The sequence below is a fragment of the Phoenix dactylifera genome, chromosome 1 (genome assembly GCF_051530095.1).
Source record: "Phoenix dactylifera cultivar Ajwa chromosome 1, Ajwa_hap1_PhDact_Kaust_v1.1, whole genome shotgun sequence".
In the NCBI taxonomy this organism is placed as follows: domain Eukaryota; kingdom Viridiplantae; phylum Streptophyta; class Magnoliopsida; order Arecales; family Arecaceae; genus Phoenix; species Phoenix dactylifera.
Window position 1 is genome coordinate 30,421,170 of NC_143190.1, and position 16,896 is coordinate 30,438,065.

Consider the following 16,896-nt stretch of genomic DNA (forward strand, 5'->3'; position numbering starts at 1 on the left):
CAAGTTTGAATTGACCACCGGCCAAGATTGAATCATAGCTAGATTCAAGCTTGTTTCAATCTCGCTTGTTTAACTCCCAATTTAACATTTAATTGATTGCAAAAATAAATAAAACACCCTGATTGAAGTCCAGATCCGATGATACATTATCTAAAAGATATATAATATATAAATATAAATCTAAATAGAAATATAAATTATTTCAAATATTATTGAGCCGAGCTCTATTGTACCAATAGATTTGTAGCTCAACTTGAAATCAAATCAAGCACGATTCGAGCTTTTCTGAAGCAAGCTCTACCTGCTTGGTTTGTTTGACAGCTCTACTTACAGGGATAATCCAAATGCATGGATGTTGAATTCATCCTGGTACATCAGCAAAGTGCAAGGCAAGCATGAGCTCCATTCAGAAAGAACACAAGCTTGTGCAGTTCAGCCCAGATGATGCCATCGACTGCAATTGTACATAAAGTCCAATATTACTAGGGACTGGCGCATCACTATTTGATGCCATTTCAAGTGCATTTTGTACTGGAAGTATGACCTGCTCTAGCTTCCTGGTTCTTTGGGTTAAATGGCATCTTCAACACAGAAGTTACTGCAACCAGGTAATTATCAGTACTATCCAACTGGACCTTCAATAAGGACCAGAGGTGTGGGGGGAAAAAGCAACTAAAGAGACTGGAATCTTTATTCTCAACTGTCATGCATTCAAACTTGACATCAAGATGCAGGCATTTACATTGCAACTATAATTGAAAGTGGCAAGGCTGAAACTGGAAATTTTGCAGCTTCTCACTTAAATGTACTAGTTGGGAGCACAGGTTGCACAAAAGACAGCAATGTTGTTAAAAGCCAGTGACATCTAGGACTATTCAGTAAATAAACAAGATGCTTAGTATTTTGCATCATCAGCTTGCTAAAAGACTATATTGCATCCAATCCACTTGTTCAAACTAATCTTTTTGATGCTATTTAAAACACAGCAGAGAATTCACTTGAGCAAACCAAATTAATCTTAAAAAGAGAGACGCAAACAGGGAATTTTTACAGCAGGCTGAATGGTACACATAGTCTATCACAACCTACAAATTTGCATAGGTTTATCATGAGATACCAGAACAACCTACAGATGATAGCCCAGGGCCAGAGAAAAGACAAGGTAAGAAAAAGAATTATATACACATTCTTATGAGCTATGAATGGTAAGAAATATTCTTATGATCATTTTTCACAAAATCAAAACTTCCTGTGCCACCAGTGATGCAGCCATTACTCATGGGACCAAGTCCTTGGCATCCTTAAATGAAGGGCCAGACTTAGAGATGCAAGAAGTTGATCGTGGCTACATCTCTCATACCACCCTCCTCCCTGCTTTATCCTGTCTTGCCTTCTGGCCTTTTACTGGGGCTCCAAGATACAACAGTTCCTTATGAAGTCATTGGAGCAGTTTACAAGCTTTGTCCAGAATGGCTGGAGGTGCTTAAAGCCAATCTCCAGCCACGGCTTACACTGTCCACTGTCCTGATAACCCAAGCCTAGCATGTGCCAAGATGCGTCGATACGATAAACGTTGCCTCTGAATGCTTTTAATGCAGCAGGCGGCAATGTGCCAAGCTTCCATAATGCTAGATTTGATTTCAGATTCTGCAATCCAACAACGAAATAATGGATAGACTATCATGGGATGAATCTTGAAAGTAGAGAGGCAGCAATGGATTCTGCTTTGGTACATAAGAGAACAAGATTCCAAAACATGTGCAACACAGCTGGTAGAAGATTATGGTTGGTAGGATCCCTTGTCGGCATTCTATAACATCTATGGCATGCATCAGCAGCTAAAAGCACACATTCTGCCAAGATATATTCAAAAGATGGACAGAAAAGTTAATAACTAAGGCACTGTTTTGGGGAGGGTAACACCCTTTGATGAAAGATGGTGTGAGTCAAGGAAATATTATCAGCAGTATTTGTAAATGAGGACTATAATAGAGGTTGCAGAATAACAGGAACCATATTTGGGGTTGCAAAGGGGACACTTGTTATTCTTAATTCTTGGTTCACGGAAGAAAACATTATTGCCATTTCCATTAAGATAAGTTTGATCTCTTATCAATATTCTGGAATTATATGTAGCATTGTCTTATGCATGCCCAAAAAATGAATGTATGATACAGTGGCTTATGAAGAAGGCAGACCACCAAATCAATGAAACTAGCTAAGACAATAGCCAGAAAAAATATACATCAATCAGAATTACATACATGAATATTGAAAAATACATGAGAATGGGGAAATATATCAAAATTAGAGTTTCTGTAGCATACATCATGTCTTATTGCAGTTTCAAATATTATTTATAAGTTTAATCAAAAGAATGAATACATAATGTAAATGGTTATTAAAGGATGAGCTCAAAAAAAAAAAAGTGATGGCAATTTACAAAATAGTTTATAATGATATTAGAAAAGAAAGGGACCAATTTTATTGAAGCACACTAAGGGAATAGTATAAGAGGAGCAACAATTATGGAGTATGTGAATGTCCTGCCAAACAATTCAGATAATTATACTTAAGGCAGCTTAAAATGTATATAAAAGATAAAGGGCTAGGATAAGATGATATACCAACTGAACTATAAGAAATTATGGAAGAAAACAAGTTGATTTGAGTAAGTTGTTAATTCAGTAAGCATAGAATATGACAAATGTTAAGAGACTAAAAGGCTAAATGGTACTACTTGTGAAAAATTAATTATAAAGCTATTAGCCAAGATTGATGGATCAAAGATAAAAGGGCATCCCAATGGTAGCTTTGGCTTGATTCTAAAATGATCAACCATCAAGACTAGCTTCTTGGGCTCATTTGTTTCTTGCTTACCCTAAACTAGACTTAACCCTGAAGTTGCAACTTTCAACCGAAACTTATTACCTTCTTCTAAGTGATTAGGACCAAGGTCGAGATTTGGACTTCCAAATTACCATCTTGTTTTTTCAAGCTTTAAAGACTGGGAGAGAATAAAAACAAGGAGCCTAATGGTGGTGCATGTCTTGTGGACACGGACACACGAATCAGATTCAGACATGTGCTAAAAGTCTGACATGACGAGGAAAACCAAGGGAGATATGGGAACCATAGCCAAAAGCAACTTTAACTATATCTTATACGTTAAATTTTGCTAAAAGAAAACACTAAAAGATCATCCAAACTTTCCAATTAGCTTAAAAATATGAGACAAATAACAGTTTGCATGATTCCTTCAATACCTACATCCTTGACTAATTTCTAATAGTAGAACAAAAGCTTGTTTCTGACAGCATTACAGCGTATCAAACTCGTTGTTGAAATATGCCTTTGACGTGATAACCAAAGAATCAAGTAGGTATCCAAGTGTCTCACGCATATTTGTTTTGGATTATGTAGTAGCTTACACAAATTCTTGAAACTGGATGAAAGAGTCCACGAAACAGGAAGTTCCAGTTATCTAGAATTGACTGAACTTGCCTCACCCAACTTGATCATGAAACTCAACTGGATTAGAGCTGTCTTGCCCAAACATAACTTGGCCGAGTCATACACAACTTCACCCAACCCAGTCAAAGCAGGACCAAACCAAGTGAACCAAAGCTAACTTCTACCTCACCATGGTCAACAAGATTTCACATTCATTACTTTCAAGCAAACATTCATTGGAACTACAACATGAATTGTATTCGACAAACTCATCAAACTTAAGTTCTGCTTTTGGGAGCTCTATTCAAACAAATAGCCCTGTAGATAATCAACATGTTTTTAGATATGATACTTGTCTAAAGTCTATACTTAAAGATGTGTAAAAGAAAGCATGCCAATATTGGAGGCACCAAAGGAAATACTATCTTAAGCAAAAGGAAGTCTATCATAAGGTCTCATCGACCACTTTAAACCTTTCATATGAGAAAGCATGCATGGGAATGTATGGCCAAGAGAAAGTTCCAAGCATGGTGACCAAGGGGTTGCTCTTAAGCTCTATAGAGGAATGGACAACACACTAATAGAATTTGGCTTCATTGGATGAAATAGAAGGTTGCTGGAGTGTGTATAGCAAGAACAATCCATGTCCATAGAAATAACTATAATTTTTGTGGATTAACTTAAGTGGGAAATATAAGTAAAACATGTTTTATGTGCATCAGAGTAGTAAATTAGGACTTTATAGTTAAAAAATAAAGGGGCTCCACCGACTGAGACTAAAATAAATAAATGATATGGATTGCAAACTAAGATTGTACAAACATCAAGGTTTGCAATCTAGGCATTGGACCTATACAGGTACCATGTTTATATATTGTCGTTGCACCCAATATATAGGGGGGGTTAGTTTGACATACCGAGTACCGGTTCTATGTGAAAGTTTGTATATTGTTCCTTAGAGCACAAGTTCTTTTTTGAAAGCTCATGATTGATCGATCGACTAGTACACAAGGGACCAATTGAACCACAAGTGTCCCATATATATCACACCAATCTATGACTGCCGCAAAGAATTGGTGATCTAAGCACGAAATGGACTGGTGAGGGGTAGTACTCTTCAACAAGCCAAAGGTGACCAAGTTCAATAGCCTCTTGCTCAAGCCCAAGAGGATGAGCAAGCAGAAAATTGTATACAATTCCCTGATGAAAATTTTAATTACTAAAGAGAATCTCTAACTTACAAGATCCATGTAGTTAAAGGCTTCAAGTTATTTGGGGTCTTTTTCATATGATCTTCTTTAGACTCAAAGTAGAAAAGCAAACTATTTAAATTTCCTTAAAAAACTTTAGTTACTTAGGAGTCACTAAGACACTAAATTGCAATAGAGATTGCAATGATCCACGGTCTTAATGCAGATTTATAATATTGCATATTGTTTCTAGATTCCTATGTTGCTATATAAATATTTATGGGTCTATAAGGTGCAATTTCCACCATTAGCATCTGCCTATGGTATGGAAATCATAGAGAAAAATACTTTTAGTTTCCCTAATTATTAGTTGATTCCTAAGTTGTAAGTATATATGGTCATTGATACCTACCAACTTTATGTGATATTAAGGTGATCATGTCTATTTCTTAATGAGTGTATTTTTTTTTATTTAGTTATCTCTAAGGTGAAAGTCCATATTTGTCAAGTCAATATTATCTTTTTAATTTTTTATTCTTTAAGTAAAATTGTTTCTAGGTGCCTACATGACTGCATATTTATTTATCAAAACAAAGATGCAAGCATATGAAATCATCAGGATCCATTGAGTTTGTCAAAAAATAAAGGAAGTGTAGGATTAGGAGTTTATTGGGTCAGATTGGGTCTAAGTTTTACCAAACCTAGACTCGTACCTATTGAAGTTTTGGGTACAACTTTCATTCCTTACTGGATTTATTAAGGGATGGGTCTGGTCGGTTGGACTAATAAAAGTGTGAGGTGACACTCAAGTTGGATGAAAGTCGGATGAAAGTAGAAATCAGATATCAAATGCCATATCTAGAAGAGTTAATTAAGCTAAACAATTCATGCTTTAAAAAGGTTTTAAATTTCCAATAAAAATAATTCATGAATGACAAGCACTTGACAGTTAACTGCGTAACAACAATGAATTAATAATTGAAAGGATATACCTTATTTAAATTAAAGGATAAATACTCAAACATGTTATTACATGTCATTACTTTTATATTTTTTAAATTGAAGGATATATGAATAAATCTAATATTGTATACAGGTGTGTGCATTTAAATATTTATGTGACTATATGTATATATGCATATATCTATATATATATATATATATATATATATATATATATATATATATATATATATATATATATATATATATATATATATATATATATATTTATATATATTCTGCAAATTTATAAGCAGTTTTGTTTCACTCATATAACTATCGGGTTTAACTCATCGATGAATAAAAAAAAAAAAATCTATTCAATACATTCAACCTCTTTTCTTTATTTATTTCTAGGAAAGAGGTAAAAGTTCATGTTCCAACGAATCACACGTAGAGATATTGATAACACACATAGAGAGAATTCTACAATCAAAATATTTTCTATCCAGATTTTTATGTGTAGCAATAATATATATATATATATATATGTATGTATGTATGTATATATGTATGTATGTATGTATGTATGTATGTATGTATATATATAGATATATATGTATGTATGTATCTATATATATATATATATATATATATATATATATATATATATATATATATATATATATATATATGTATGTGTGCGTGTGTGTATATATATATATATGTATATATATATATATATGTATATATATATATATATATGTATATATATATATATATGTATATATATATATGTATATATATATATATATATATATATATATATATATATATATATGTATATATATATATATGTATATATATATATATATATATGTATATATATATATATATATATGTCTATATATATATATATATGTATATATGTGTATATATATATATGTATGTTACGGGGGAACTCAGCCACCATGCCCCACGTGACCGGCACGCGCGCCCAAGAAGACTACAGCTGCCCCTTGATCCAGTAACCCGACCCCGAGTCGGATATCTTCGGCTTCGCAGCCCGACCCCGAGTCGGCTGCCCCTTGATCCAGCAGTCCGACCCCGAGTCGGATATCTTCGGCTTCGCAGCCCGACCCCGAGTCGGCTGCCCCTTGATCCAGCAATCCGACCCCGAGTCGGCAATCTCTCGACAACGACAGGCTGTTCCCCTGAAGCACGCCGCGACCCTCTGCTCCACTACTCCCTGCAACGGTCGTATCCGGCGCTGCTCCACGATCTCCTGTAACAGCCGTACAAAGCGGAGCTCCACTACGCCCTGTCATGGCCGTACCTAGCGCTGCCCCACGACGCCCTGTAACGGCCATGTCAGTGGCAACTCCATCGTGCCACACGATGACCAACCCCCCAAAAGGACCCCCCAGCCTGGTATATATGCGGCTGGGGGGAGAAGGGGGGGTGAGCAAGAACTTCCAGAGCATTCTCCTACTTGCTACTATTATCTCTCCTTCTCCTCCAATCTCCTCTGACTTGATCGTCGGAGGGCCCCCACTACCCCAGTGGTGGTGCGAGGCTTGCTTGCAGGTTTCCCGGTGGAAGGTGGAGCGCAATCAACACCAACCAAGGTAACTCAGACGGAATCCCGTTCACACCGCTGTGCCAATCGTTCTCGGTTTGGACCACCAGCAACAGTTGGCGCTAGAGGAAGGGCCCGAATCTCAGAGCGATCGTAATGGCACGGCGAGGTGGTCGTGGAGCTTCCAATGCCTCCGGTCGCGGGGCCTCTCGCGCCTCCGGCCGGGAGGCCGCTGCGTCTCCAACACATTCTCAGCAACACTCCACCGCTCCACCTCCCATTCAGATGGTCGAAGCCGCTCAGTTCGACCAGTTAGCCCAGCAGGTTCGCACCCTCGCGGAGGCAGTGCAGAACCTGCAGGGTGTGATGTCTCGGGCGCCGCAGCGGGCCCAGGAGCCGCTGCTCCCTGAGCGCTCACCTGTCCTCCTCAACCCGCGCTCCTTCCTCTCCCATGGGGAGGAGCGCCGGCGCGAGGAAGATTCTCGAGCACGGTCCATTCTGCCGGGACCTTCCCATCGGAGCTGCGCGGGGTACGAGAGGCGGGCCCGGGCGCGTTCCCAGACCCCCCACGATGACGCCATGGTGATCTCCCTCACTATGGCAAACTATGATGTAAGGCGTGTTCTTGTGGATAGTGGAAGCTCAGCTGATATTTTGTTTTACGAGGCCTTCCAAAAGATGAGCTTGTCCAGACAATTGTTGCACAAAACATCCACCCCCCTTATAGGATTCACTGGTGACGCTATCTCGGCCGAAGGTGTCGTTGAGCTGCCTGTGACTGCGGGCGTTGCACCCGCAGAAGCCACGGTGCGGCTCGGGTTCTTGGTCGTCCGTGTTCCCTCGGCCTACAACGCTATCCTCGGACGACCCGGACTGAACGCCCTTCGTGCGGTGGTCTCTGCGTACCACTTGCTCATGCGGTTCCCCACGGCGGCCGGGATTGGAGAGGTCCGAGGTGACCAACCGACCGCAAGGCAATGTTTCCTAGCAACTCTCAAAGGGAAGAAGCCCGTAGAAGCCTTAAGCGTCGAGTCCCTCGACGCCAGAGACGAGGTGGCCTTGCGGCACGGGGAGCCGGCCGAGGGTGTGATCGAAGTTCCCCTCGAGGAAGGTCGCCCGGACAGGACGATCCGGGTCGGCGCCAATCTCGACCTAGGAGCTCGGGCCCGGTTGGTGGAATTCCTCCGAGCCAATGTCGATATGTTTGCCTGGTCGGCGGCCGATGTACCTGGGATCGACCCGGAGGTCATTTCTCACGCCCTCAACGTCGACCCGACCCACCGACCAGTAAAACAGAAGAAGAGACACTGTGCCCCGGATCGGATCCGGGTGGTCGACCAGGAGGTAGACAAACTCTTGGAGGCAGGATTCATAAGGGAGGTGAGCTACCCCGAGTGGCTGGCAAATGTCGTACTTGTCCGGAAGGCGAGCGGGAAGTGGAGGATGTGCGTCGACTACACCGACCTGAACAAGGCGTGTCCCAAGGATAGCTTTCCGCTTCCGCGGATAGACCAACTGGTCGACGCGACTTCTGGATATCAGCTGCTGTCTTTCATGGACGCCTTCTCCGGCTACAACCAGATAATGATGGCTCCACAGGACGAGGAGAAAACTGCCTTTATAACAGACCGGGGGCTGTACTGTTACAAGGTAATGCCCTTCGGTCTGAAGAATGCTGGCGCCACTTACCAGCGCCTTGTCAACAAAATCTTCAAAGAGCAAATCGGCCGGAACATGGAGGTGTACGTGGACGATATGCTGGTGAAGAGCCGCCATGCAGACCAGCACATCGCGGATCTGGAGGAGACTTTCGCCACCTTGCGGAAGTTTTGCATGAAGCTGAACCCAGCGAAGTGCGCCTTTGGCGCTTCGGCCGGGAGGTTTCTCGGTTTCATTGTCAACCAGCGGGGGATCGAAGCCAACCCGGACAAAATCAAGGCCATCCAAGATATGTCCCCACCGACCAAAGTGAAGGAGGTTCAGGAGCTCGCTGGGAGGGTCGCCGCGCTCGGACGATTTGTGGCAAAATCGGCCGAACGCTGCCAACCTTTCTTCAAGGTGTTGAAACGCCCGAAAGACTTCCTCTGGACGGCCGAATGTCAAGCAGCATTCGACCAGCTCAAGGAATACTTGGCGTCTCCTCCCCTGCTGTCCAAGCCGCAAGAAGGGGAGATGCTCTACCTCTATCTGGCGGTCTCCCCAACCGCAGTCAGTGTGGTACTGGTTCGGGAAGAGGCAAAGCTCCAGAAGCCTGTGTACTACATCAGCCGGGTCCTAGGGATGCCGAGACGCGGTATACGAAGGCTGAAAAGATCGCCTTCGCGCTGCTGACCGCGACCAGGAGGCTTCGCCCCTATTTCCAGGCCCATTCTGTCATCCTCTTGACCGATCAACCGCTGCGGCAGATCCTCAGCAATTCTGAGAATGCGGGACGGCTGGTGAAGTGGGCAGTAGAACTTGGTGAGTTCGACATCCGCTACCAGCCCCGACCCGCCATCAAGGCCCAGGTGCTCGCGGATTTCCTCGCTGAGTGCACGGTGCAGGAGGCGGAACCTAGGTCGCCGGAAACACCCAGCCTCAACCTCCCGATTTGGACGCTTCACATCGATGGGTCGTCGAACCCCGAAGGTGGAGGGGCCGGGCTGGTCCTTACCAGTCCTGATGGAGTGATAGCCGAGTATGCCTTGAGGTTCGGATTTCCAGTGACCAACAACGAGGCGGAGTACGAGGCCCTAGTCACGGGACTCAAACTCACCAAGGAGCTCGGCATCCGGCGCCTGAAGGTCTTCACCGACTCCCAGCTGGTGGTCGGGCAGGTCCGTGGGGAGTTCGAGGCCCGGAACCCGACCATGCAGAATTACGTCCGGAAGGTGCAAGCACTCATTTCCGACCTCGGCAGTGTCGATATCCAGCAGGTCCCGAGAAGTGAAAATGCCAGGGCCGACAGGTTGTCCCGCTTAGTGGGCGCAGACGCGCACAACTTGTCGAGGGCGATCTACCTGGAGACCCTGGATGCCCCGAGCATCGGCGAGGCTGGAGCGGTGATGGCGATTGATCCGGAGCCGTCTTGGATGGACCCGCTTGTCGCCTACCTCGCCGAAGGGATCCTCCCTGAAGACGAAGATCAAGCTCGGCGACTTGTTATGAAGTCCGCCCACTACGTACTCTATGAAGGGAGGCTGTATCGGACCTCGTTCACCGCCCCCCTCTTAAAGTGCCTCCGCCCCTCGGAAGCGGCCTACGTCCTCGGCGAAGTCCACGAAGGCGTTTGCGGATCACACTTGGGGGCTAGGTCCTTGGCGCACAAGATCATGAGGCAAGGCTATTATTGGCCTACCTTGTTGGAGGACTCAAAGGATCATGTACGGAAATGCGACGCCTGCCAGCGCCACGCCAACGTCCAGAGAGTCCCTTCTGTCCCATTGGTACCAATCACTGCACCCTGGCCCTTCGCCCAGTGGGGAATGGATATCCTCGGACCATTCCCCGTCGCTTCAGCTCAGCGGAAATTTTTGATTGTTGCAATCGACTACTTCACCAAGTGGGTGGAGGCAGAGCCGCTGGCCACTATCACGGAGGCGCAAGTCCGGAAGTTCGTGAAGAAGAACATCATTGTCCGATTTGGGGTACCTCGGGTCCTCATCTCGGATAATGGTCGACAGTTCGACAACAAGCATTTCCGTGACTTCTGCGAGGAGTTCGGGATCGAGCATCGGTTCACATCTGTGTCGCATCCCCAAACCAACGGCGAGGCCGAGGTCACAAATCGGACAATCCTCCAAGGAATCAAAGCACGAATCGGTCGGACGGGGCAAACTTGGGTCGAAGAACTCGAGAATGTCCTTTGGGCGTATCGGACCACGCATCGGACCCCTACCGGGGAGACGCCTTTCAGCCTAACCTATGGCACGGAAGCCGTTGTCCCCGTGGAGCTCGGACTCCCCTCACCTCGGGTGGCCGCGCACCGACCCGAGGCCAATTCGGAGCAACTCCGAGGGAACCTGGATCTCTTGGAAGAAGCGAGGGAAATGGCGCAGGTTCGGATGGCGATGTATCAGCGGAGGGTGGCCCGATATTACAACTCCAAGGTCCGACCGAAGCTTTTCAGAATCGGAGATCTGGTGCTAAGGCGAGCTAAAGCATCTCAACCTGTGGAAGGTGGGAAGCTAGCGCCAAATTGGGAAGGCCCGTATAGGGTTCGCTGGGTAAACCGACCTGGCTCCTACCAGTTGGAGGCCCTAGATGGTCGAGAAATTCCAAGGAGCTGGAATTCCGCTAACCTGCGGATGTATTACCAGTAGAACGACAATGCCAGAAAGACAGTTCAAAAATGTATAACACTTTTCATTTCAATAATTTCTGGTTACAATGGCGTGCTCGTATGATTACAAGGAATTCCCAGAGGGGAATTAGGGTGTAAAGAAAGTAAAGAAGAGGTGGAGACTCCGAGGAGCTGAAGATCTGGGATCCCGAAACCTCCATCTGAAGCGGCTGCAATCCCGCCGGAAGTGGGTGCTTCCAACCGGAGGCGCCATCGGCGTCTCACGAAAAAGACGAAGAGCCGGCGCGGATGAAGAAGAAGTGGACGAAGGAGAAGTCCACACTGCTCCTACCCAGAGGCGCCATCCACGCCTCACGAAAAAGACGAGGAGCCGCCGCAGAAGAAGCTCCCGCTGCCTCCAGGGGAACGCCACCTCCAAGGGATATTCCGGTCCTCCCCAGTGTTAGGGGAGAGAAGGAATACAAGGGAGAAGAGCATATGGAGGCGCGGTCCCGGATCAAGCGTCTGGTGCGGAGCTCAATCGGGAGGCCGAACTTCAAGGAGGGGAGACGTGATCCCGGATGAAACGCCTAGAGCGGAGTTCCGCCGGGGAGAACCTCCTTGTTGATCCCAGATGAAACGGCTAGTTGGCGGAAGTCGCGAAGGGCGCGCCTCCCGTTCCTTCGATAGGGGTCTCTCAACCATGCGCCGGAGAGGAGGCCCACGATCCATGGCAATCTGAACAGCTCCGGCTTGGCAGGCTCCATCGCACCTGCACCTATATTTATAGCCAAACTGCGGCCCCCCGGTCGTTCCGATGCGGGTGGCTCCAATAAATGCGGGCGCATTGAATCCGGAGCCGATCCGGCTCTCGAGGCGTATCTTCCGGCGATTTCCTAAGCGTCATTCTCCTTAATCGCATTCTTTGTGCAGGATACTCCGGGTGGCCTGTACCCCTAGGTCCACGTATCTCCGCTCGCGCCCAGGCCGCATCCGCCTCGAAGAACGCGCGTATCGCGGCCGCTTAACTGACACTCCTCGCAAGCAGCAACTGGCGATCCGATTTCCCAGGTAACCCCTCAATTAGCATTTAATGCCCATCTGGTGTTCCCCAGGCAACGCTTGGAGAGGAGGAGAAACACGATCGCAGCTGGCCACGGAGAAATCCCGTCGGGCGGCAAGCGACAGGCGCATGACCAGCGAGCGGAATTTCCCGAGGCTCGGCCCTCGGATGCCAGGCTAACCCGATGATCATCCCGGGAGCAGACTAGCCTGAAGCCCCGACCGGTCGCCTCGGCTTGCGCCAGCCTTGGCCGACCAACGAGCGGAATTTTCCGAGGCTCGGCCCTCGGATGCCAGGCTAACCCGATGATCATCCCGGGAGCAGACTAGCCTGAAGCCCCGACCGGTCGCCTCGGCTTGCGCCAGCCTTGGCCGACCAACGAGCGGAATTTCCTGAGGCCTGACAACCCTCGGATGCCAGGCTAACCCGATGATCATCCCGGGAGCAGACTAGCCTGAAGCCCCGACCGGTCGCCTCGGCTTGCGCCAGCCTTGGCCGACCAACGAGCGGAGTTTTCCGAGGCTCGGCCCTCGGATGCCAGGCTAACCCGATGATCATCCCGGGAGCAGACTAGCCTGAAGCCCCGACCGGTCGCCTCGGCTTGCGCCAGCCTTGGCCGACCAACGAGCGGAATTTCCCGAGGCTCGGCCCTCGGATGCCAGGCTAACCCGATGATCATCCCGGGAGCAGACTAGCCTGAAGCCCCGACCGGTCGCCTCGGCTTGCGCCAGCCTTGGCCGACCAACGAGCGGAGTTTCCCGAGGCTCGGCCCTCGGATGCCAGGCTAACCCGATGATCATCCCGGGAGCAGACTAGCCTGAAGCCCCGACCGGTCGCCTCGGCTTGCGCCAGCCTTGGCCGACCAACGAGCGAAATTTTCCGAGGCTCGGCCCTCGGATGCCAGGCTAACCCGATGATCATCCCGGGAGCAGACTAGCCTGAAGCCCCGACCGGTCGCCTCGGCTTGCGCCAGCCTTGGCCGACCAACGAGCGGAATTTCCCGAGGCTCGGCCCTCAGATGCCAGGCTAACCCGATGATCATCCCGGGAGCAGACTAGCCTGAAGCCCCGACCGGTCGCCTCGGCTTGCGCCAGCCTTGGCCGACCAACGAGCGGAATTTCCCGAGGCTCGGCCCTCGGATGCCAGGCTAACCCGATGATCATCCCGGGAGCAGACTAGCCTGAAGCCCCGACCGGTCGCCTCGGCTTGCGCCAGCCTTGGCCGACCAACGAGCGGAATTTCCTGGGGCCTAACCCTCGGATGCCTGGCCTAGCGCCGGAAGAATTTTCTGAGGCCTAACCCTCGGATGCCTGGCCTAGCGCCGGAAGAATTCCCTGAGGCCTAACCCTCGGATGCCTGGCTTAGCGCCGGAAGAATTTCCTGAGGCCTAACCCTCGGATGCCTGGCTTAGTGCCGGAAGAATTTCCTGAGGCCTAACCCTCGGATGCCTGGCTTAGTGCCGGAAGAATTTCCTGAGGCCTAACCCTCGGATGCCTGGCTTAGTGCCGGAAGAATTTCCTGAGGCCTAACCCTCGGATGCCTGGCTTAGTGCCGGAAGAATTTCCCGAGGCCTAACCCTCGGATGCCTGGCTTAGCGCCGAAAGAATTTCCTGAGGCCTAACCCTCGGATGCCTGGCTTAGTGCCGGAAGAATTTCCTGAGGCCTAACCCTCGGATGCCTGGCTTAGTGCCGGAAGAATTTCCTGAGGCCTAACCCTCAGATACCTGGCCTAGCGCCAGAAGAATTTCAAGAGTCGGGAGTCAGCGAGACGCTACCAAGAGTTAGAAAGAAGAAGGACGAAAGTGAAATGAAGAAACTCTATTTGCATTAACTTTCATTGTTTCAGGGCCGAGACCCATACAACTTGGCAAAACGCCAACACACAAAGAAAAGTACAGAGGGTCAGCTTGGAGGAACCCCCGGGTCGGGAACGCCCGGCACGTCTGCAAGGGGTAGGGAGACGGTTGGAGAATCAACAGGCAATGGCGCCGGAGGAGAGTCGAGAAGGGAGATCCCACTCAGGTCAATTTCGGGGTACTTAGCCGACACCCTTGCCAGGCCTTCCTCGAAGCCTAAGACAAAGGAGTCGGACCCCGCGTCCGACATGTCACGGACGAACTCGTCAGACTGACGATAGGCCTGTACCGCCCCCGACATGTCACGGGTGAACTCGGCGGACTGACGATAAGCCTGTACCGCCTGACGCCCGATCTCCGCACTCTTCTCGGCCAGCGCCGCCTCTGCTCGCTCCATAATCTGAGCTTTTGCCTCCAAGACCTTCGCCACAATCCGGTCATCCGCCTCGGAGGAGACCCTCAGCAGATCAGCCTGGGCCTCCTTGTGCTTCGCCTCGGCAGCGATGCGAGCAGCCTCAGCCTCCTCCAGGCGCGAATGAAGCTCCTGGTCGCTCACGCGGGACTTCTCCAAGGCCGACTCCAATTCGCCCAGCTTGGCTTCAAGAGACCGGGTCCGGTTGCGGGCGTTGTCGGCTGACCGCTGGGCCTTCTCCCACCTCTCCCGGTAGTCGGCAGCCTTCCGGGACTGCTTCTCGGCCCGCTCCTCCGCCTTCTTGATCTCGCCCTCGAGACCCGAGGCAACCTTGAGTTGCTTCCGAGCCTCCAACAGTTGCTTCTCGAGGGTGGCGAAGCCGAGTGCCCGCTCTTCGGCCACCTGGAGCCTCGTCTCGAGGTCCCTGGTCGTCCTCCCCGCCGCAGCCTGACCTCCCTCCTCTACTGCCTTCAGTTGGCTCTCGGCCCTCGCCAGAAGCCTCGCCTGTTCCTCGTAGCACTCCTCCAGGCGGATCATGTACTGGGCGAGCTAAGAGATAGGAAAAACGGGGGCGTCAGGCGGGGATCAACAGAGCCTATAAATGATGAAAGCGACCAAAAGAACACTCACCGACATGAGACAGACGCAGCTGGCAGCCCCAACGTCAGGGACCCTCATCTTCCGGACCCGCCTGCGGTCCTTCTCCAGCAGCACCGTCTCGATGAGGTTTCGGGTGCCGGCGAAAGTGAAGGCCGACCCCGACTTCTCTCCAGAGTCGGACGGTGGTTCTGCAGCCTTACCCTTACCCATCGCTTGGGGAAGAGTCATGCTGACCATGCTCGGGGCGGGGACCGCCCCTGGAATTGACAGGGTCCCGCTCGGCCGGGGCCTCGGCGCGTCCCTCCTCGTATCATCCGGAGCCGACCGAGTCGAAGGCTGGGCTGGGGACCGATCACGTCCAACCCGTCCATCCCGGGCGCGCCCGAGTGATGCCTCCGGAGAAACGGTAGTCTCGGCGTCGGAGGGCTGATACAGCATCAACTGCCGGTCCGCGCCCGCGGCGTCCCCCTGATCGGCGGGTCCGGACCCGTCTGTCGGCGTCGGAGTCGCCTGCCGGCGGGACTTCTTCGCCGGTGGGGCCCCGCTCGGAGGAGCTCGTTTCTTCCTCCGGACTGCTTCCAGTAGGGACGTCCTACCAACAGCCGTTGCCTTGTCCGACCGCATGACGTCGTCGATCTCTGCAAAAAGGACGAGGTGGTCGGAGGTTGAGAAACTGAAGGAAAGAACGAGACGAAAGAGGAGAAAGGAGCTAAAAAAGAAATGGTGGCGGGCTCACGGTCAGCGGGGATCGAGCTCAGACCGACGTTCACCAAGGTATCCTCGGAAATAAGGCGAGCCACCGGGGGGAGCCGGCCCTCGGCAACCAACTCCTTCAAGACGGCGACGCCATCGGATTCCTCCCTCGACAACCTCGATAGGCCAATCGGGGACTTCATCGGCGTCTCCCAGGTTGCCCTGATTCCCCAAGAGGGATCTGCGTCAACGAAAAAGAAGCGCCCCTTCCAGCCGTAAATGGAGGTAGGAGCCTCCTTGACGAGGCCGCACCCTCGCCGCGCCGCAAAGCACCACCACCCTTTATCCTGGGGGTGGCCGCTCAGGCCGTAGCATTCCCAAAAGACATTCAGGGTGGCGGGAACCTCGTGCATGCGGCAGAGAACCTGAAAGGCCGTCAGGGCGCGCCATGAGTTCGGCACCAGTTGCGTCGGCGCCACTCTTAAACCCCGAAGCACCTGAACGACTAAGTCCGAGGGGGGAAAGCGGAACCCGGCCTGAAGAATGCCCTCATTGATGGCAACCTTCCCTGGAGGAGGATGGGACATTCTCTCCTCAGGCCCCGGGAGTGTAACATTGCAGGCATCGGGAAGGTGGTATCGAGCCACGAACCTATCTAGGTCTTCGGCGACCAACTCCGACTTAATGCGGTCTGCTCTCACTTCGCCCATCCCTAATGGCCAGTGAATCTACGGTCAGGACAGGGTCAAGAAGGGGGAAAGGACCGGAACGACTGGAGTACACTAATACAAAAGGAGAGTATGGAGAGCCCTAAATTAAAGAATGGGGCAACTCACCGGAAGAGAAG